A 22,993-nucleotide genomic window follows, 5' to 3' on the forward strand; every position below is an offset into this window, starting at 1 on the left:
TATGCACTTTTGGCAATCATTTTTCAGGGTTCACAATAAGATAAATCTGTTATTGGTCAGTATGATTCCAATGATACCAAACCTAGGTAATTTTAGTTTTGTTTTAAGGTTAAAAAAAATTTAAACTTAGCTTGGAAATGTAATTAAAAAAAGAAAAAAAAAAACACTCCTCCATGAGCCCTTGTTAACTCAACAAAACAAAAAACTAAACACTGGTCATCGAAGTTGTCCAACAAGTTTTTTGCTAAAATCACATAATGTAGACAAAACCTTTATGGAAACTTAAAAATACAAAATGTTTATTCCTATTTTACAAACTTATTTTGCTATTCATTTTATGCCTAGATCTACAAAATATAAATCTTAAGAAAACCTGTTCCATTTATAACCCTGCTATGTGATTTTCACATAGAGCTCGTGCAGATCGTTTCACTCGATATTCTGTTTCCGTTAGAGCCCTAATCTGTAGAAATGGAAGAAATTCTAAAGCATGGTGCCTTAAATGGACTGGACATAAATAAGTATGCATCGCTATCCGGGGACTAAACAATGTTTAATGTAGCTGCTTGAAGGTGTTCAGGAACATTACTAATCCAGGGCCGACAATCAATAACCATTTACAATTAAGTGAGCACTTTGGTTAATGGATTTTGATGGGTCAATGCTTCTTAAAATTAAAACAAAGTGAAACTTACTAAAGATTTCCAGGCTAAGATCAAGATGAAGCCTCAGGTGTATCTCCTACATATACCTAATATTTTATTACTGCTTCATTTTCTGGATAATATTTATAGAGTCAAAGCTCCGTCTACTTTTCTTCAATCAATACACATGTAACCTGTAGGAACCCCTCATATACTGTATCAGGAGATTTTACAAGAAAATACTCAACTCTGTCCAAGTGCTATAGTCACACAATGCAAATCACAGAGTTGTTTAAGTGTACCTATCATCAACAAAAACTTTTTATATAATGTAGATAATACCATTAGATGTATATTTGTAATATGTATTGGTTAAAAAATGTGTATATTCTTGTCTCTGCAGCTATTGCCTGTGTGTCTCCGTGAGGAGACAAATACAGGAAGTGTGGGTGGACAAACAGGGCTCGGTACACTGAGGACAAGCAGGGCTCCGTTCACTCAGGACAAGCAGGGTTCTGTACACTGAGGACAAGCAGGGCTCTGTACACTGAGGACAAGCAGGGCTCCATTCACTGAGGACAAGCAGGGCTCTGTACAATGAGGACAAGCAGGGCTCTGGGCTCTGTACACTGAGGACAAGCAGGGCTCTGTACACTGAGGACAAGCAGGGCTCCATTCACTGAGGACAAGCAGTGCTCTGTACACTGAAGACAGGCAGGGCTCTGTATACTGAAGTCAAGCAGGGCTCTGTACACTGAAGACAAGCAGGGCTCTGTACACTGAGTACAAGCAGGGCTCTGTGCACTGAGGACAAGCAGGGCTCTGTACACTGAGAACAAGTAGGGCTCAGTGCAGTGAGGACAAGCAAGTCTCTGTACACTGAGGACAAGCAGGGCTCTGTGCAGTGAGGCTCTGTGACATGCCCCCGGCTCACACATCAGGATGAATGAAAAGCCAGGAGCCTGCACAGAGCCCTGCCTGTCCTTTCCTCACTTTCTGTATTTGGACTCCTCATAGGGTCACACAGACAATTGCTTTTATATTATTTAAAACGTTTTTGTTGATGACAGGTACACTTTACGGGTGCAGACAATTTTTATTTTTGCATTTTTGTTCTAAGCCTTTTCTCTTTTTTATGTTTTTATCTACCGGACCATATTAGGGATTGTTTTTTATGGGACAATATGTACTTTGCATTAACACCATAACATACCAAAAAAAAAGAGTGGAGGAATTCTGCTTGCAAATTCCGGTGCACAAGCCTTTCAATTTTTCCATAGCGATTTTGCTGCACTATGCACATTGAATAATATCTGCTGTGGAAATTTTTGCAGCCGAACTTTAAGTTCCGGTCTCCGTCAAAAGAATGGACACGTTTATTCTATTAGCAGACATCCGCACCGACTGCATTGCCATCAATGGAGACGGCGCGTGTGTGGTAACTGCCTTGGGGTGTAGTGTAGTTGGGGTGTTGCTTCGGTATATGAGGGGTTAATTTAACCCCTTTCCTTCGTGACGTCAGGGTGAGGGTTAATAAACTGAGGTAAATCTTCAGCCTATCGCCACCCTTCCCAGAAACGATAGGTGCATGCTTAACCTCTTCAGGACATAGGGCGTATGGATACGCCCTGCATCCCGAGTCCTTAAGGACCGAGGGCGTATCCATACGCCCGTGGGAATTCCGGCCCCCACCGCTAGCTGGTTGGGGACCGGAGCCGGATGCCTGCTGAAATCGTTCAGCAGGCATCCCGGCATATCGCCCAGGGGGGTCATTATGCCCCCCCATGCCGGCGATCGCCGCAGATCGCTGGACAATTCAGTCGAGCGATCTGCGGCGATTCCGGGTCAATCGGGTCTCCAGTGACCCGATGACCCGGAATTACTGGCTGTTCGGGGCCGTCTCTGACGGCCCCGAACAGCCAGAGCCTGCAGGGGTGAGGATTACCGGCCGACCAATCAGGGCGCCTGCTGCGGGTGTCACTCCCGCACCCGCTCCGCCCCTCTTCCGGAGGACATGAGCGGGTGCGGGACGTGCACCCCGGGTGCTGGGGACCCCGATCCCCGGTGTTAATGTTGGGATCGGGGCCCCAGGAGCAGCGGCGGGACTGACCTGCAGCGTCTGGATCGTTGGAGGTGAGTGACAGCCTCCTGCTGTTGCTCAGCAACAGCTCCCAGCATGCAAAAAGGGCATGCTGGGAGCTGTAGTTATGCAACAGCAGGAGGCAGACCACCACAACTCCCAGCATTCCCTTATGGGCATGCTGGGACTTATGGTTTTGCAACAGCTGGAGGCACATTCTTTCTATGGAAAAGTGTACCTTTAGCTGTTGTATAACTACAACTCCCAGCTTGCACAAACAGCTAAAGTGCATGCTGGGAGTTGTAGTGGTGCATCTGCTGGTTGCATAACTACAACTCCCAGCATGCCCGTTGGCTGTCGGTGACTGCTGAGAGTTGTAGTTTTGCAACAGCTGAAGGCACACTGGTTGTGAAACTCAGAGTTTTTTTTTTACCTAACTCAGTGTTTCACGACCGGTGTGCCTCCAGCTGTTGCAAACTACAACTCTCAGCAGTCACCGTACTCCATGCACCGTACATGCTGGGAGTTGTAGTTTTGCAACAGCTGGAGGCACACTGGTAGTGAAACACTGAGTAAGGTCACAAACTCAGTGATACATAACCAGTGTGCCTACAGTTGTTGCAAAACTGCAACTCTCAGCAGTCACCAACAGCCAACGGGCATGCTGGGAGTTGTAGTTATGCAACAGCTGGATGTTTCTCCCCCCCCAATGTGAACGTACAGGGTACACTCACATGGGCGGAGGATTACAGTAAGTATCTGGCTGCAAATTTGAGCTGCCGCAAACTTTCTGCTGCAGCTCAAATTGCCAGCGAGAAACTACTGTGAACCCCCGCCCGTGCGACTGTACCCTAAAAACACTACACTACACTAACACAAAAAATAAAATAAAAAGTAAAAAACACTACGTATACACATACCCCTATACAGCCCCCCTCCCCTCCCCAATAAAAATGAAAAACGTCTGGTACGCCACTGTTTCCAGAACGGAGCCTCCCGCTGTTGCAAAACAACTCCCAGTATTGTCAGACAGCCGTTGACTGTCCAGGCATGCTGGGAGTTTTGCAACAGCTGGAGGCACCCTGTTTGGGAATCACTGGCGTAGAATACCCCTATGTCCACCCCTATGCAAGTCCCTAATTTAGGCCTCAAATGCGCATGGCACTCTCACTTTGGAGCCCTGTCGTATTTCAAGGCAACAGTTTATGGTCACATATGGGGTATTGCCGTACTCGGGAGAAATTGTGTTACAAATTTTGGGGGGTATTTTCTGCTTTTACCCTTTTTAAAAATGTAAAATTTTTGGGAAAACAAGCATTTTAGGTAAAAAAAAAAATTTTTTTTACATATGCAAAAGTCGTGAAACACCTGTGGGGTATAAAGGTTCACTTAACCCCTTGTTACGTTCCCCGAGGGGTCTAGTTTCCAAAATGGTATGCCATGTGGGGGGTTTTTTGCTGTCCTGGCACCATAGGGGCTTCCTAAATGCGGCATGCCCCCAGAGCAAAATTTGCATTCAAAAAGCCAAATGTGACTCCTTCTCTTCCGAGACCTGTAGTGCGCCAGCAGAGCACTTTTCACCCCCATATGGGGTGTTTTCTGAATCGGGAGAAATTGGGCTTCAAATTTTTAGGGGTATTTTCTGCTATTACCCTTTTTAAAAAAAAATTTGGGGGGGAAAACAAGCATTTTAGGTAATTTTTTTTTTTTTTTTTTTACATTTGCAAAAGTCGTGAATCACCTGTGGGGTATTAAGGTCCACTTTATCCCATGTTACATTCCCTGAGGGGTCTAGTTTCCAAAATGGTATGCCATGTGTTTTTTTTTTTTGCTGTTCTGGCACCATAGGGGCTTCCTAAAGGTAACATGCCCCCCAAAAACCATTTCAAAAAAACGTACTCTCCAAAATCCCCTTGTCGCTCCTTCCCTTCTGAGCCCTCTACTGCGCCCGCCGAACACTTTACATAGACATATGAGGTATGTGCTTACTCGAGAGAAATTGGGCTACAAATACAAGTAAAAATTTTGTCCTTTTACCCCTTGTAAAAATTCAAAAATTGGGTCTACAAGAACATGTAAGTGTAAAAAATGAAGATTGTGAATTTTCTCCTTCACTTTGCTGCTATTCGTGTGAAACACCTAAAGAGTTAAAACGCTGACTGAATGTCATTTTGAATACTTTGGGGGGGTGTAGTTTTTATAATGGGGTCATTTATGGGGTATTTCTAATATGAAGACCCTTCAAATCCACTTCAAACCTGAACTGGTCCCTGAAAAATACTGAGTTTGAAAATTTTGTGAAAAATCGGAAAATTGCTGCTGACCGTTGAAGCCCTCTTCCAAAAGTAAAAACAAGTCAATTTTATGATGCAAACATAAAGAAGACATATTGTATATGTGAACCAAAAAAATGTATTCGTAATATCCATTTTCCTTACAAGCAGAGAGCTTCAAAGTTAGAAAAATGCAAAATTTTCACATTTTTCATCAAATTTACGGATTTTTCACCAAGAAAGGATGCAAGTATTGACAAAAATTTACCACTATGTTAAAGTAGAATATGTCACGAAAAAACAATCTCGGAATCAGAATGATAACTAACGCATTCCAGAGTTATTAATGTTTAAATTGACAGTGGTCAGATGTGCAAAAAACGCTCCGGTCCTTAAGGCCAAAATGGGCTCCGTCCTGAAGGGGTTAAATGAATGAAGGTCCACAATAGAGATGAACTTGAACTTGTATAAACTCTACTGAGGTACTTGCGGTACATCCAATTAACAGTAACAATCTTAGCAATACAGTCTCTATACAGCACGGCAGTGATTGACAGATGCTGCGGACCATGGACTTATCCAAAGGACTAGAAGAATTAGGATTGATGCAGAGATCCGTCCGGATTTAGGGGTCTGTTTAGGTCCGGTGATCTTGCAGACTTAACAGGGATTGAGATAACTTACAGTTTTGTAAGATGGCCGTTGCCACAAGGCTTGGGCCTAGTCACTGCTGACGACAGCTGCGCAGATCCTCCTCCATCAGCAGCCCACGAGGAAAGAGCAAGATTAATGGTCGCCGCTCCCTTATATGGGCAGGGCCGTTTTGGATTGGTCTGTGTCAGCTGTCACTCACCGTTACAATGCATGGTGGGCGATCACCTGACTTCCTCCAAAGGTCCTTGAACCATAAACTATAGAGTTTTGGAACGCATCACGTGACCCGCAGGTCCTGCGACACTACAACAAGGTAAGTACACTTTATCTACATATTTACACATTGAATTTGAATAGTTTTAACTATTAAAGGGGTGACAAGGGGCTAACTATTGATGAGGACCCCACTGGTAGCTAGGGACTCTGGCCGACATTTATCATTGTCTTTAGACTGTTTTTTATGTCTACAAGAGGCGCAAAAAGGTGCAAGCAGGGCTTATTTGCGCCTTTTTTGCGCCTTTTTGTTTACACATTTCTGCTGATTTTGAGTTGCAATCCACTGATTTTGAGTTGTGATCCACTTATTTTGGCAATATGCATGATATAGAAGGGATTTATGAACTGCGCCTTTTGTAAAAAGGCACAAAAAAGGCGCAAAGCCACTAAAAAGTGTCTAAAACTACACCATCCCAGACCTGGCGTAGCTTTTTAGTGTATGTGAAGAGAGAAATTTTAGAAAATGTTTACCTGCACAAAATTTATCAAATGCTCGGTGAACATTTAATAAATTTGGTGATCCTACACATCAGCACACAAAAAAAAAGGTGAAAAAAAATGCTTCACTTACACCTACAATCATAAATGTGGGCCTCTGACTTTGGGGACCTCACCACAAGGTAACGGATGCAATCCGGTACCGAGACACCACACATGTCTGTGCGGTCCTAGTGTGGAACGATTTCAGCACCACTGAGCGTTGAGTTGTTCTAAGGCTGGCTTGAAGCCACGCTTAAACTTCCTCTGTATACTTTGACTGATAACAGATTGGGGTGGATTTACTTAAAGTATAGTTTTCCACGTGGATTTTTTTCCCCCTGTAGCTATGTACAAATTTTTATTATTTTTTTATAACAGTTCTAAACTGTCAGATTTTCCAGAGTTCAAATTCACCACATTTTATGTGGAAACCTTAGTAAATACTGTATGTCGGAAACACACCCCTTTTGTTGGGCACAAGACCCTTTCCCTGTGGGGTATGCCCTTTTTTTGTATTTTGTTTAGGGGTTATTTTGGGCACCTAAATTTTGCTGCAAAACCTGACAAAAAAAACAGACTCACATTAATAAATAATCCACATTGTTTGTTCCTATAGCAGCAGCATGCAGATCTTGGCCATGAAATACCCAGCATGCAAACTGACTGGCAGCTTTTTGAAAGACATAAACCTGGTAGCACGTCGGACCTCTTTTGACCTTCAGAACCACAGCAATATAATATGTTATAGATTTCACTAGCTATTGAAATCGTACTGCATGAATATTGGCCAATGAGGTTGGAATAGCTTTTTACTGTTTACTGTTTTTACTGCCAATTAAATGGACATGCTCTGAACAACCTGTTCTGTTTCGGCCTGGAGATGCTCTATAGGATTAATCTCTAGGGTCTCACCTCTTCCTCCCCTGTTTTCCTAATATTAGGACAGTTTAAAACTATCAGATCCTCTGCCTCCCCCCACCCCGGGTTCTCCATTAGAGCTAGCTATAGCCCAGGTAGACATTGGCCCTGATTTACTAAGAAAGGAGTGTGGTTCTTTGTGGGTTTTAATTCCCTTCAATTTTTTCCAACAGTACCGTATTTACTAAGGTTTCCCTACATTTTTCATTTTTCCCTACATTTTGCTTTTTTTACACATGCTCTGATCTGTGGGGGTTTCCTCGGCTCAAATACACCACAATTTCTGTGGAAACCTTAGTAAATATGTTGGGTTTTTGTAAAAATGTCAGGGTCACCCCCTTTTTCGATGGCCATGCCCACTTTTCCCAGGAGTCATGCTCCTTTTTTAAGTTCTCTCAGTAAAACGGAGAGTTAGTTGTTTTTTTTTCACTTCTGGCGCAAAATCTTGTGCACATTCTAGCGCAGACAGAATTTCGGGTGCAATGTGCCAGAATCTGGGGCATAACCCGACAAAACATGTTGAGTTTTCAATATTAAATCAGGGCCAGTGTGTTTAGTAACCTGCAACAAGTTATTTCCTTCAAAGAACTGCAACTGACCGTTGAGTTGTCCTAAGGCTGGCTTAAAGCCATGCCCAGACATTCACTGAATACTGGGTCTGATAACACACTGTCTGTCTCTGTGGAAGCAGCATGTAAATCTTGGCACCACTATGGATTTTAAACCACTAGGACGTGTATCAGATATTCACTGAGGAGTGACCTCGGAACATTCGGTGTAGCAATAGCCCATTGCAGGGGTGTTATGTGCCAAACGAAGGTGATGGATACAATTTCTTGTATCTCATGCTGATTTTATAGTCCACAAATTCCACATATTCTTAATATACCCTAAGTTGAATGGGTTAGAGCCCCAAAGATAACATTTAGGGGTATCATATAATAGATGGCTTACTTACAATGCATGTAAACAACAATTGTAGACAATTGTTGGTAGATTACAGATGTCAACAGGATCACCATTACAGTGTATCTCTACATGAGTTGCCCCTGGTAGAGAAGCCCTGCATGTGACATCACAGGGGAGAGGCATTGCGACCCGAGGCACAACAGACCCCTAGGGGAGTATTTCTCAGGTGTGGTCCTCAAGTACCCACAGGGGTCATGTTTCCTTGATTTTCTTAGTCTTTCACAGGTGATATAATTATGGTCAGTGCATCAGGCATCACCACAGTTATATCCACTGTGATAGAATAAGGAAATCCAGAAAACATGACCCGTTGGGGGCAGTTATGAACCATGCTTGAGAAACACTGCCCTAGGGCACACCTCTTTGAATCTATAGGGGGGCATAAAGGCCATTTTTTTCAGGGAAATGAAGCCACCAACAACTTAGGTAAAGGTATGACATTACTCCTGACACTAAAAGACATTACACTGTTTTTATGCACAAAAACTAAGTGACAGATCCTCAAAGATAATCCAGGACTTTCAGTTCTGTCTGGATTTCCAAACCAAGCTCGGAAAGTGTTGAGCTGATGAAAGGCCTTGAATTTCTATGTCAGCCCACTAAGCCTTTAATATACTTTGAAGATAATGAACTCGTCACCGGGATAACAAAAAAAAAAAAACGTAAAAGGAAAAAAAAGAAGAAACAAAAAACGGCGCCGAAGTCTTGCTGCACATTTATAGAATTTATGTCTGCTTAGAAAAGCTTTCGCTACAGTCTTACACTGTATTAGCAGAGACATTCAAAATGTGATAGATCAATAAAATATATAGTGCACTCCTATTTTTACTGCTGTTTCTGTCTTACAATGGCAGGGGCTGTAAAAACACAATGTGAGAAAATATGGTTCCGGATAATGTAAAATCTCCACTAGGCACGGTTTACAATTTGATAGTGGAATCTGTGGGCTTGGCAATTCTTAAAGGATGAGTCGAAAGCTCTGTTCTCTGTTCCTTATACTCCTAGGCTATGCTTGAGAAGAGTTATAGTATTTGTCAATTGTCCTCTTACATCCCAATTCCCTGGATGATTTCAGTTTCCATAGTTACAGTTTCTAATTAGAAGTAGCGTATTTAAAGGGATGCAATGTATCATGCTCATTTTCTTTATTCATGGCATGACTTCAGTTTAAGTTATGGAAGCTTTTATTTGCCTACAATTGATATAAGTACATTAGTGAGCTATGATCACAGTTATCATAATGGTTACATACTACCGTTGAAAAAAGACACATATCCATCAGGCTCAACCAAGGAGGTGAACGGAAGGGGTATGGGTGATTCATACATTTATTTGGTTTAACCCCTTCCCGCTATTGGGCATATGCATACGTAACAGCTGCTAACATGTTTGCAGAACTGGTCGTATGTATACATTCAACTGCTCGGATCAATGCGGTACCCAGCTGCCAATCACAACCGGGATCCCGCCGAAGGTGTCAAGACCAAAATTATACTGGTTTTGGCAGCATTACCCCTATAGATGCCATGGTCAGGACTGCCCCTCCCCCCCCATTGGCAACCTCAGAATGCAATTGCAGGGTTCTGATGGCTTCCATGGCAGCAGGAGGTTTGCTGATGGTCTTTTGTCTTCCAAGTATGGCAACCTGTGAGGTCCAGCCATAGGAGTGAGTAATACTGACAGTTTTGTCATACAGATGTACTGCAGAGGTGTATGACAGGTAAAAAGTAAAAATTATAAAAAAATAAAAGGTTTATCAATAAAGTGTAAACATTTAAAAAAAAATCCCCTTTCCCAATAAAGTCCTGTATAATCACACACAAAAAACAAACAAAAAACTATGTATAATAAGTATTTCCACATTTGAAAATACTTGTACAATAAAAAATTGTACATTAAAAAATTATTTTTCTGAATCAAAATTTCTGCCCATTCGCTTCAGAAAACTTACTGACAGGGGCAGGGATTCCTGTAAAGGAGCAGGAGCAGTGAGGTATAACAATGAGGTATACACTGTATACTTTACCACTTAGTGGGGGAGATTTATCAAAGTTGTCTATGTCCCGCATCAATATAGATCAAACCACAGAGGGTTAGGCAGATCTATTGTGCGCCTAATTTATCAAAGGTCGCACGTCTCTTGATAAATTCTGCGCACGGACTTTGGGATCTATGCTTTAGACCGTATTTAAACCTGCTCCAGTATGGTCTGACATTTCGGCATACTTTCAGCCGATGCGACTTGTCGCCGAAAAGTCACTTTTGATAAATTCAGCACCAATTCATTTTTTCCGTCTAAAATAGACTAGAATGCATCATGTTCTGAAAATCCTCTAAAGCAGAAGTCGCAAAAAAGACGCACATATTTAGACAGTGACTTTCTGTGCAACAAATTTAGAAGGGAAAAAACAGTCTAAATCATTTGATAAATCTCCCCCAGTGTATGCAGATGCCTTCTAAATATATCACCACTTAGACTCAAAACACTCACTGGTCTGGATACTATACTTCCAGCCTATCTATTGTTAACTCAGTGGCATGGCCAGCAGTGAATGCCTCACTGCTCTGTGAATGTACGTGAGCAGGGACACCTGCCTTAAACAAGAGTCCCTGTTCCTGCACATACTTTCTGTGGATACTATGCTATCACTGTATGTCTTGTCATTCAGCCGATATTCGTTAGGCCTGGGGTAGCAAATATGTTGGCCAGCTGTAAGTATATGTATCACTGCTTATACTTACCACAAGGCAGTGTGTTACTCACTGTTCAGTGCATTAATCCGAATTGACTGTTGAATCTGAATCAAATCTAATTTAGGCCAATTTAGGCAAATCTTCCAGAAATTAATTTCAGGAGATTTTGTCATCTCTCATATACTTTTAAATGCAAACATTATTTTTAGTGTCATAGGGGGAGATTTCTCAAAACCTGTCTGGAGAAAAAGTTGCTAAGTTGCCCATAGCAACCAATCAGATGGCTTCTTTCATTTTTTAGAGGCCTTTTCAAAAATGTAAGAAGCGATCTGATTGATTGCTATGGGCAACTGGGCAAATTTTCCTCTTGACAGGCTTTGATGCATCTCCCCCATAGTGATTACATTGGCTTGTGTGGAAGATATGATACTTCAGCCAGAACAAGAATGTTAGTGCAAAGTACAAAGAAGTACAAAGAAAGGTAAAGCACAATCTTATAGCAAAAGTGGAAGGTGGGAAACTGTAAGGTCCGTAATCCAGGCAAAGTAGTTGTGAGTCAATTAGAAAGCGGCAAAATGTGATTTGCATATTTAGAGAAGTAATTTACTATTGCAGCTTGAGAGAGATTGAGGGGTGTGTGGAAAGTTCAGAGTGTGTAACCAGATGTGACATTAAGCAATTAACTTTGTTGATTGCAAAGATAAGCACGAGACACATCTCTTAGTGGTCAAGGTTGCTTAAAATTTTGGGATTGGGCTCAGGAGAAGCATGGTTTTTAATAGATCATGGTCCTTTTCTTCCCAACAAGCTATTTCCTGCAGACAGCAAATAAAGTTGACTTTCTGTATCCATTGGTTGATATTGGGAGATAAATTATGATTTCCGGTAAGGCAGACAATTCTAACAGATGCTTCTAAGTGTCTGATTACAAATATTTATGTATTGGTATGTTCAGTTATAACAAGAGTAAGAGACATACTTTTGATATTTTGGTAATACATATATTAATTCCTGTCCCATAGGGAACTATCAAGGCACAAGAACAGCATAAGTGGAAGAGCCTGTTTCATGCTTACAAGTCCAACAGTGAGGGGTTCTAGGAATGTTTGTATTTATAGTGCCAACTAAATGTAACCCCCCAATGGGTGTGGACCTGCTGTGCCACCTTTTACTTTGGGTTTAACTTGGGAACTAAATCTAAGAATTCCCCCATGTTTCACCCTTTATCCCTCTCCAGGATGTGAAAGCTGGACTTTTGCTGCAGAGGAAATACCAGGTCGCTACTGCAAGAGATGTCCTGATTAGGTGGTAGCTTGTCAGGCAGGCTAGAACGCCACACTGTCAATAATCTGGGATACAGACAGGGCAGGTAGGCTGATGATGTTGTTGGTAGTAGCACAGCCCAGCAGAGTACAGAGTAGCAGAGCTGAAATAGTGTTATAAAAGTGCTGAGTCAAGCTAAGTAGCTCAGATGCAACCAGGTTGTGCAAGCTTGATAATAGCACAGACGTAGTCAACAGGACAAATTAAACACTGGAGAATCAGCAAGGTACAGAGGTATAAGACAGAGGCAACGTCAGGAAGACAGGCACAAATCAAGAACATGGATCAGCAGGACAGAATTTAGACAACTTTGCTAGTAGTAAACTACACAATTGCTCAAGCAACAGGAGATGGGGGGAGCAGTCCTAAATATGTGATACCTGACAAGGATTTGTGAAGGAAACTTTTAAAAGTGTGCACTTACCCATTAAGTTAGAACCAGTGTTCATGCAAGACCTCTAGATGAAAGAACAGGAACTGCAGGAGTGGTAGAAGCAGCAGGAGTCCAAAGAAATCATTCCTAACCTACAGAGGAGATGTGGAGCAGAGAATGTGGTTGGTGCCTGTGAGTGCCAGGGCACACAGTATGCCAGCAGTTGGAATAAAGGTGACTAGTGACAGGATTATAACTCACAGTAGGTTTTAGGACTAAGCCCTAGTACAATCTAAACTTTTGACATATCTGAACGACATTTCAAAGGTTTTTCCAAGTGAAAATAACACTTTAAGAATATGACAAAAGAGGACAATTTATTATTATATTTTTTTGCAAACTATTAAAACTTAACTCTTAAATATATAGCATCAAAAAGTTAACATTTGGATGAATCTCAAGCTAAATGTGCTTAATATTCTTCTTTAATGCACCTACTAAAGAGTATATATTTGTTAAATGCAGCAAAAAATACACCATTTTACTGTCCATTAGGCATGTAATAACCTGCATCGTCTTAGCTCTACTTAGTAAAGTAGCTTGTAAATACCAGATTTAATAGAAAAGCCAAACTTAAAGCCAACAACAAATGTGTTGTAGAAAGAACGTCTCATTTACCTTATGAGCATGTGACTTCTATGCATTCCATATGCTCCATATGGAGAAGGCATAACGCTTTGCTAATATGATAAGCAGCGATGATTCCGCTCATTGTCTTAACATCATTTGCATCAACACCGTGTGCGGAGAGTGGTTGTTATTGTCAGCGGGAGGAGTAAAGAAAAGAATTCCTTCCACTTGGATGACAATGATAATTGATAACTGTCTTCATTTGCATATCTGCCTGCATCATTGAGACCAGAAATGGATACACATTAACATAGACTACTTGGCAATCTTGTGTCAAATGCATCAAACTTGATAATAAAGTTTATTATGTTTAATAGATTGTGTTTCATTTTCATATTAATATGCTATACTGAGTGTAATGAGACAGGTTGGGATTAGAAAGAGCAAGATACACCCGGCTGTCAAATGAGCAGTTTATGTACTTTAAAGTTTGTTTTCTACTTAATAGGTAGTTTTCATTTCAGCTGCTCCTGGCTGTTTATTATGTTATCAGTATAAATGTGTCCACTGACCAGGGTTGGATGACCACTCTATTAGTGTGCTCTTAGGCTTAGGCCTTAGGCTACATTCACACTATGTTTCTGGCATACGGCAGGGAAATTTAAAAACTGTCCGCTGCCATATCCCCGCCACATCCCCCCGATTTAAATGAAAAGGCCAGAGTCAGATTGTAACTCTACTTTTGTAACCTTTCCTGTCTGATCTGCTTTTGTCTGTTTGTAGATTACAACAATATTAAAGTCTTCATCTAGATTCTCTTAGTTTTAAAGAGATCAATTTTATTGACAAAAGGTTAAGAAAACAACAATTAGTGCACATTAAAGGGGAACTCCGGTGGAATTTTTTTTTTTTTTTTGACAAATCAACTGGTGCCAGAAAATTAAACAGATTTGTAAATTATTTCTATTTAAAAATCGTAACCCTTCTAGTACTTATCAGCTGCTGTATACTAGAGATATACTACAGAGAAATTTGTGAATTTCTTTTCTGCCTGACAACAGTGCTCTCTGCTGACACCTCTGTCCGTGTCAGGAACTGTCAGGTTAGAAGCAAATCCCCATAGAAAACCTCCTGTTCTGGACAGTTCCTGACACGGACAGAGGTGTCAGCAGAGAGCACTGTTGTCAGGCTGAAAAGAACTTCACAAATTTATCTGTAGTATATCTGTAGTATACAGCAGCTGATAAGTGCTAGAAGGGTTAAGATTTTTAAATAGAAGTAATTAACAAATCTGTTTACCTTCCGGGCACCAGTTGATTTGTCAAAAAAAAAAAATCCCACCGGAGTTCCCCTTTAACACATCATGTGCACATTATATCCAATGGCTGATAAAACAACCGATAATACATAAAGTATCAGAACAGAAGTATAAGTATACAAAAATAATCTAGTTTGTGTTTAAAGCTATAATGATTACCATATTGCTTGCCACCAAGCATCGAACAGGCAAAGCTAATATAATGATAAGTCAGAAGTATCTCTCCTATATTCGGGGATCATTATTTTGCACATTCTGTAGAGTGCTGGATGCATCTAGTGTCCTGTGTTCAAAGAAGAAAACCCCATGAAACATAATCTATTCACTTTCATTGACAAATCTTTCAAAGGATGTTATATCTCTTTTTGTAACCTTTTCTCAGATCCAACTATGTGTTTGTTGTCCCTTAATTCTTTTAATGCAGAAAATATGGTTTGAAATTGGCCTAACTTCTGCTAAAGTTCATTCTGCGAATATCGCCAAGGCCTTATCCCCTAAAGAACGCAGACAAAGGACTAGAACCGTGTTCTATTCCAGCATTTAAAGATCTGTCAGTCTAAAAGAAGCTAATCTTTTCACTTGTATGACAGGGGAGGGGTATGCCGGAGCGCTGATAATATACAGCGGGCTGAACGAATGTGTCTCAAGCACACAGGAGAATTTCACTCTTAGAAAACACATGAAAATAGCAGACCGGCAGCCCTATTTGAATTATAGAAAAAAGAAAAAAAAATTTTTTTTTTGTTTTGTTTGTGCTTTAGCCCTATTGTGCAGCATTCTGAGCGAGGACATGATGGGGAGATGAAAGAACAAGAACATCTGGTGTCCCAAAATACTGGCAAAAAGATGTGATGGGAATAGAGTGAAATACAGTTTATTCTTCTACAAGTTCCTTCTAACCTGTCGGGGGTGCAGTAAAATGATGGTTCTATCACCGGCATGTATATGATAGTACTGTAAACAATTCTTGTCTAAAAATACACTCCTCTGTAAGAGGACAGAAAGTGTCAAAATAGACTGGATTTAAAAGGAACGGGAAGATTTTTGTGATGACATAAATCATATCAAATATTATATTTATATGCATCAGATTTGTGCTGATTTGTCTGTGTAGCTGGTGCAACTGTATAAGGGCCACAGGATGAGGGACCCAATGAATTGCAGTTTTGCAACAGCTGGGGGCACCCTGGTTAGAAAACACTGGTCTATTGCATGGAAGGGGGCTCAGTTGTGCTTCAATGGCTAGGGTGGCTAATGTGTGGGAGGGAGGAAAGTGACCTCACACAAACAAGGAATCATAGGACTTGTAATTGGAGGGAGGGAACTCCAACAGGAAATAGCCATTTAAAAAAAAGACTCAGAACACAGCCATTTACCCCAAGACAAGCGCGGATCCTTCCTAAGCATGTCCATTACTGTCTAGCAGGTAAGTACTAAAATCACCTTATGTTGGATAACCCCTTTAACCCCTGAACGACGCAGGACATAAATGTATGTCCTTGTGAGCTGGTACTTAACACACCAGGATGTACAATGCTCGGGTCATGCGCAGCAGGTCCCGGCTGCTGATAGCTGCCAGGGATCCGCCTGTAATGGTGGACATCTGCGATCGCGCGGATGTCCGCCATTAAGCCCTCAGATGCCGTGATCAATACAGATCATGGCATCTGCAGCATCACGGTCACTAAAATGGATGATCAGATCACCCGCAGAGCGGCCACGGCGATCTGATCATCCAGAATGGCAGACGGAAGTCCCCTCACCTGCCTCCGCTGCCTACCATGGGTCTTCTGCTCTGATCTGTGATCGAATGATTGCTATAAATAGTCCCCTATGGGGACATAAAAAGTGTAAAAATAAAAGTAAAAAATAAAAGTTAAAAAAATGTGAAAAACCCCCTCCCTCAATAAAAACGTAAATTGTCCCATTTTCCCTATTTCACCCCGAAAAAAGTGTAAAAAAAAATATTTCATATACATATTTAGTATCACCTTGTGTGTAAATATCCGAACTATTAAAATAAAATGTTAGTGATACTGTACAGTGAACAGCGTGAATGTAAAAAAAAAAGTCCAAAATAGCTGCTTTTTTTAATAAAATTATATTTAAAAAAAATAATAAAAAATGTATTAAAAGTTTTATATAAGCAAATATGGTATCAATAAAAAGTGCAGATCATGGTGCAAAAAAATGGGCCCTTATACCGCCGCTTATACGGAAAAATGAAAAAGTTACAGGTCTTCAAAATAGGGGCATTTTAAACGTACTAATTTGGTTAAAAAGTTTGCGATTTTTTTAACCTCTTCAGGACATAGGGCGTATGGATACGCCCTGCATCCCGAGTCCTTAAGGACCGAGGGCGTATCCATACGCCCGTGGGAATTCCAGCCCCCACCGCTAGCCGGTTGGGGACCGGAGCCGGATGCCTGCTGAAATCGTTCAGCAGGCATCCCGGCATATCGCCCAGGGGGGTCATTATGCCCCCCCATGTCGGCGATCGCCGCAGATCGCTGGACAATTCAGTCCAGCGATCTGCGGCGATTCCGGGTCAATCGGGTCTCCAGTGACCCGATGACCCGGAATTACTGGCTGTTCAGGGCCGTCTCTGACGGCCCCGAACAGCCAGAGTCTGCAGGGGTGAGGTGGCACTGGTGCCACCTCACGATCGCCCTGATTCGTCGGCCGACCAATCAGGGCGCCTGCTGCGGGTGTCACTCCCGCACCCGCTCCGCCCCTCTTCCGAAGGACGTGAGCGGGTGCGGGACGTGCACCCCGGGTGCTGGGGACCCCGATCCCCGGCGCCCCTGTTGGGATCGGGGCCCCAGGAGCAGCTGCGGCGGCGGGACTGACCTGCATCGTCTGGATCGTTGGAGGTGAGTGACAGCCTCCTGCTGTTGCTTAGCAACAGCTCCCAGCATGCAAAAAGGGCATGCTGGGAGCTGTAGTTATGCAACAGCAGGAGGCAGACCACCGCAACTCCCAGCATTCCCTTATGGGCATGCTGGGACTTATGGTTTTGCAACAGCTGGAGGCACATTCTTTCTATGGAAAAGTGTACCTTCAGCTGTTGTATAACTACAACTCCCAGCTTGCACAAACAGCTAAAGTGCATGCTGGGAGTTGTAGTGGTGCATCTGCTGGTTGCATAACTACAACTCCCAGCATGCCCGTTGGCTGTCGGTGACTGCTGAGAGTTGTAGTTTTGCAACAGCTGAAGGCACATTGGTTGTGAAACTCAGAGTTTTTTTTTACCTAACTCAGTGTTTCACGACCGGTGTGCCTCCAGCTGTTGCAAACTACAACTCTCAGCAGTCACCGTACACCATGCACCGTACATGCTGGGAGTTGTAGTTTTGCAACAGCTGGAAGCACACTGGTTGTGAAACACTGAGTTAGGTCACAAACTCAGTGATACATAACCAGTGTGCCTACAGCTGTTGCAAAACTGCAACTCTCAGCAGTCACCGACAGCCAACGGGCATGCTGGGAGTTGTAGTTATGCAACAGCTGAATGTCCCCCCCCAATGTGAACGTACAGGGTACACTCACATGGGCGGAGGATTACAGTAAGTATCTGGCTGCAAGTTTGAGCTGCCGCAAACTTTCTGCTGCAGCTCAAATTGCCAGCGAGAAACTACTGTGAACCCCCGCCCGTGTGACTGTACCCTAAAAACACTACACTACACTAACAAAAAATAAAATAAAAAGTAAAAAACACTACGTATACACATACCCCTACACAGCCCCCCTCTCCTCCCCAATAAAAATGAAAAACGTCTGGTACGCCACTGTTTCCAGAACGGAGCCTCCAGCTGTTGCAAAACAACTCCCAGTATTGTCGGACAGCCGTTGACTGTCCAGGCATGCTGGGAGTTTTGCAACAGCTGGAGGCACCCTGTTTGGGAATCACTGGCGTAGAATACCCCTATGTCCACCCCTTATGCAATCCCTAATTTAGGCCTCAAATGCGCATGGCGCTCTCACTTTGGAGCCCTGTCGTATTTCAAGGCAACAGTTTAGGGCCACATATGGGGTATCGCCGTACTCGGGAGAAATTGTGTTACAAATTTTGGGGGGTATTTTCTGCTTTTACCCTTTTTAAAAATGTAAAATTTTTGGGAAAACAAGCATTTTAGGTAAAAAAAAAATTTTTTTTTTTACATATGCAAAAGTCGTGAAACACCTGTGGGGTATAAAGGTTCACTTAACCCCTTGTTACGTTCCCCGAGGGGTCTAGTTTCCAAAATGGTATGCCATGTGTTTTTTTTTTTTGCTGTCCTGGCACCATAGGGGCTTCCTAAATGCGGCATGCCCCCAGAGAAAAATTTGCGTTCAAAAAGCCAAATGTGACTCCTTCTCTTCCGAGACCCGTAGTGCGCCAGCAGAGCACTTTTCACCCCCATATGGGGTGTTTTCTGAATCAGGAGAAATTGGGCTTCAAATTTTTTGGGGTATTTTCTGCTATTACCCTTTTTAAAAATAAAAAAATTTTTGGGAAAACAAGCATTTTAGGTAAATTTTTTTATTTTTTTTTACATTTGCAAAAGTCGTGAAACACCTGTGGGGTATTAAGGTTCACTTTATCCCATGTTACATTCCCCGAGGGGTCTAGTTTCCAAAATGGTATGCCATGTGTTTTTTTTTGCTGTTCTGGCACCATAAGGGCTTCCTAAAGGTAACATGCCCCCCAAAAACCATTTCAGAAAAACGTACTCTCCAAAATCCCCTTGTCGCTCCTTCCCTTCTGAGCCCTCTACTGCGCCCGCCGAACACTTTACAAAGACATATGAGGTATGTGCTTACTCGAGAGAAATTGGGCTACAAAGACAAGTAAAAATTTTGTCCTTTTACCCCTTGTAAAAATTCAAAAATTGGGTCTACAAGAACATGTGAGTGTAAAAAATGAAGATTGTGAATTTTCTCCTTCACTTTGCTGCTATTCGTGTGAAACACCTAAAGGGTTAAAACGCTGACTGAATGTCATTTTGAATACTTTGGGGAGTGTAGTTTTTATAATGGGGTCATTTATGGGGTATTTCTAATATGAAGACCCTTCAAATCCACTTCAAACCTGAACTGGTCCCTGAAAAATACTGAGTTTGAAAATTTTGTGAAAAATCGGAAAATTGCTGCTGACCGTTGAAGCCCTCTGGTGTCTTCCAAAAGTAAAAACACGTCAATTTTATGATGCAAACATAAAGTAGACATATTGTATATGTGAACCAAAAAAAATGTATTCGTAATATCCATTTTCCTTACAAGCAGAGAGCTTCAAAGTTAGAAAAATGCAAAATTTTCAAATTTTTCATCAAATTTACGGATTTTTCACCAAGAAATGATGCAAGTATCGACAAAAATTTACCACTATGTTAAAGTAGAATATGTCACGAAAAAACAGTCTCAGAATCAGAATGATAACTAAAAGCATTCCAGAGTTATTAATGTTTAAAGTGACAGTGGTCAGATGTGCAAAAAACGCTCCGGTCCTTAAGGCCAAAATGGGCTCCGTCCTGAAGGGGTTAAAGCACAACAATAATAGAAAGTATGCAAACATGGGTATCATTTTAATTGTATTGACCCAAAGAATAAAGAACACATATCATTTTTACCGAAAATTGTACCGCGTGAAAACAAAATCTTCCAACATTTGCAAAATTGCGGTTTTCTTTTTAATTTCCCCACACAAATAGTATTTTTTTGGTTGCACCATACATTTTATGGTCATGTGAGTTATGGCATTACAACGGACAACTAGTCACACAAAAAACAAGCCCTCATACTAGTCTGTGGATAAAAATATAAAAGAGTTATGATTTTTTGAAGGCGAGGAGAAAAAAACAAACGAGTCCTTAAGGCCCAAATGGGCTGAGTCATTAAGGGGTTAAAGGGGAATTCCGGTGGAAAACAAGTGGGCATTTTTTTTTTTCAAATCAACTAGTGCCAGAAAGTTCAACAGATTTGTGAATTATTTCTATTTCAAAATCGTAACCCTTCCAGTACTTATCAGCTGCTGCATATATCAGAAAACGTTGTGTAGTTATTTTTTTCCAGTCTGATCACAGTGCTCTCTGCTGCAACCTCTGTTCATGTCAGGAACCCGTCAAGAGCAAGAGAGGTTTGTTATGGGGATTTGCTTCTGCACTGGACAGTTCCTGATACAGACAGAGGTGTCAGCAGAGAGCACTGTTGTCAGACTGGAAAGAATTCCACAATTTCCACTGTAGTATACAGCAGCTGATACTGGAAGGATTAAGATTTTTTAATAAAAGTAATTTAAAAATCTGTTTAACTTTCTGGCACATATTTTTTCCACCTGAGTACCCCTTTAAAATCACAGAAAAGAGGCTAAACTTACTGGTACAAGGGTGGGTTAACCTAATCCCACCATGATGTAGACCAGCCACAATGATGGAATAATATGGGAATAGGGGAAGTCTCACAGATGTTAAATACTAAAAAAGCAACTACTCACATGCCACCTATTTATTAGGGGTGTAGCTGCTTAGTATCATACTTGCACATAGATAAGGCATACACAGGGTGGCAGTCACATCATAGCGTAAAGTGAACCATGCTGGCTTAAAGACTATTAGTTACGTACATACTATTCAATCATATGGGCTGCCCAGAGTCCTATTTGTGCACCCCACAAAGGAATGGTACCCTGGGTGCCTTCAGCATCACAAGGCTAGACTACAGCCTGAAAAAAAATCCCCTCATGAATAGTAGGCGATTAAGTAGTTGTTTATCAGTATTTTGCACCTGTGTGACCTTCATCGTATATAATTTAGGTCAATGTTAGGATGCAAATAGTTTTATACCTGCCCTTTTACGAGTAAGTAGTGCATATGGCCACCTTTTCTGTCATTTTAAGCAATATTGATCCCATTTTCTGGGATTTAAAAAAAATGCTGTGTAGGGACTCGCTAGAGACTAAAAACCCTGGATGTGGCTTGTGAGGTTGCATATTTTGGCCAAAATATCAACCAGTACCTTATGTTTGTCATGTCTAGAAATTTTTTCAAGATGTAGTCTAGTCTAGTGATACTTAGGGAGCCCAGAGTACCATGATTTGTGGGATGCACATTGAAGATTCTGGGTAGACTGCCTGATCGAATAGTATGGGCGTCACTGTAGCATGGTGTGCAAAGTGCTAAGAGGTGACTGTCCCTTTGGTGACTGACCCTTTTGTATGCCTTATCTATGTGCAAGTATAATACTAAGAACTTACCTCCTTCATGAATCGTAGACATGTGAGTATTTTGTACCTATGTGACCTCCATAGAATTGTGGCTGGCTTTGATCATTGTAGGAATATGTAAACCTGCCCTTGTACCAGTAACCAGTGATTATGGATTATTTCTCTAATATTAGGTAATTTTGATCCCATTTCCTCTGATAAGATATAAATAACATATTTTAGTCACGTCTATTTTTGGTCTGTAGGATAAGTCATTTGGTTTGACATTCAAACTCTTCTATGAATGTCCCATTTTCTAGCGCCATACTAAGCTGCAGTAGATAAGGAGTAGTACTTGCCGCTATCTCCGTAATTTAATTTAAAGTTGTTGTTTTCTAATATTTGGATTCCTTCCCAAAATTTCTGATCTTTAAAATGATCTTCTGCTACATTAAAGTAAATGTTACAAAAAGAGCTTTCTGAGCTGTGCCGAAAAAAATGAAACAGTCTAATTGACTTCTCAAGGAATTAGCATTGCTAATAGGGAATGTTTGGCTGGGTTCGTTTTTTTAATTAATTACAAAAATTATTCTTAGGTATTTTAAATGGGAAGGAGCTAGTCATTCAGTGTAGTGTTTACAAATCTGTAACATCCTTCTACCGAACAACATATATGAAGAGGGGAGAAATTGCCCAAGTATGACCCACGATAAGGATGAATAGAAATGCTCTTTCTTGAGAGACTGAGCATCTTAGAATTGCAAATGGTAAAATATATGCATGTTAATCTTGCAATTCCTTTAGACATTTAACCTCTATCCATACCTTGATGTAATGTCAATAATTTAAGGAAGTTTTGGTACTCTGGGGAAGTCAACGTATCCGCAATGCACAGGATAAGGGATAAGTGTCTGATCAGGAAAAGATCTGGTCACTGAAACCATCAGGGATCTCCTGTATGGGGCTTAGCAACTCACCTGTCCTCAGAGCGCTTTGGCCAACCCCCTCAGAGACGACCGGGAGGGGTGACTTGCTAAAACAGAACCCCTGTCTCAGCCAGGGATTGGCGGAGCATGCCATAATTCCTGCTAGTCTCGGAAAGGGGGATGGAGTGCTCTGAGTTTCTGGGCCCAGTACAGGAGATCGCAAGGGGTCTTAGTGCTCAGACCACCCGCGAGCAG

Source organism: Hyla sarda, chromosome 4 (assembly GCF_029499605.1).
Source record: "Hyla sarda isolate aHylSar1 chromosome 4, aHylSar1.hap1, whole genome shotgun sequence".
Lineage (NCBI taxonomy): Eukaryota > Metazoa > Chordata > Amphibia > Anura > Hylidae > Hyla > Hyla sarda.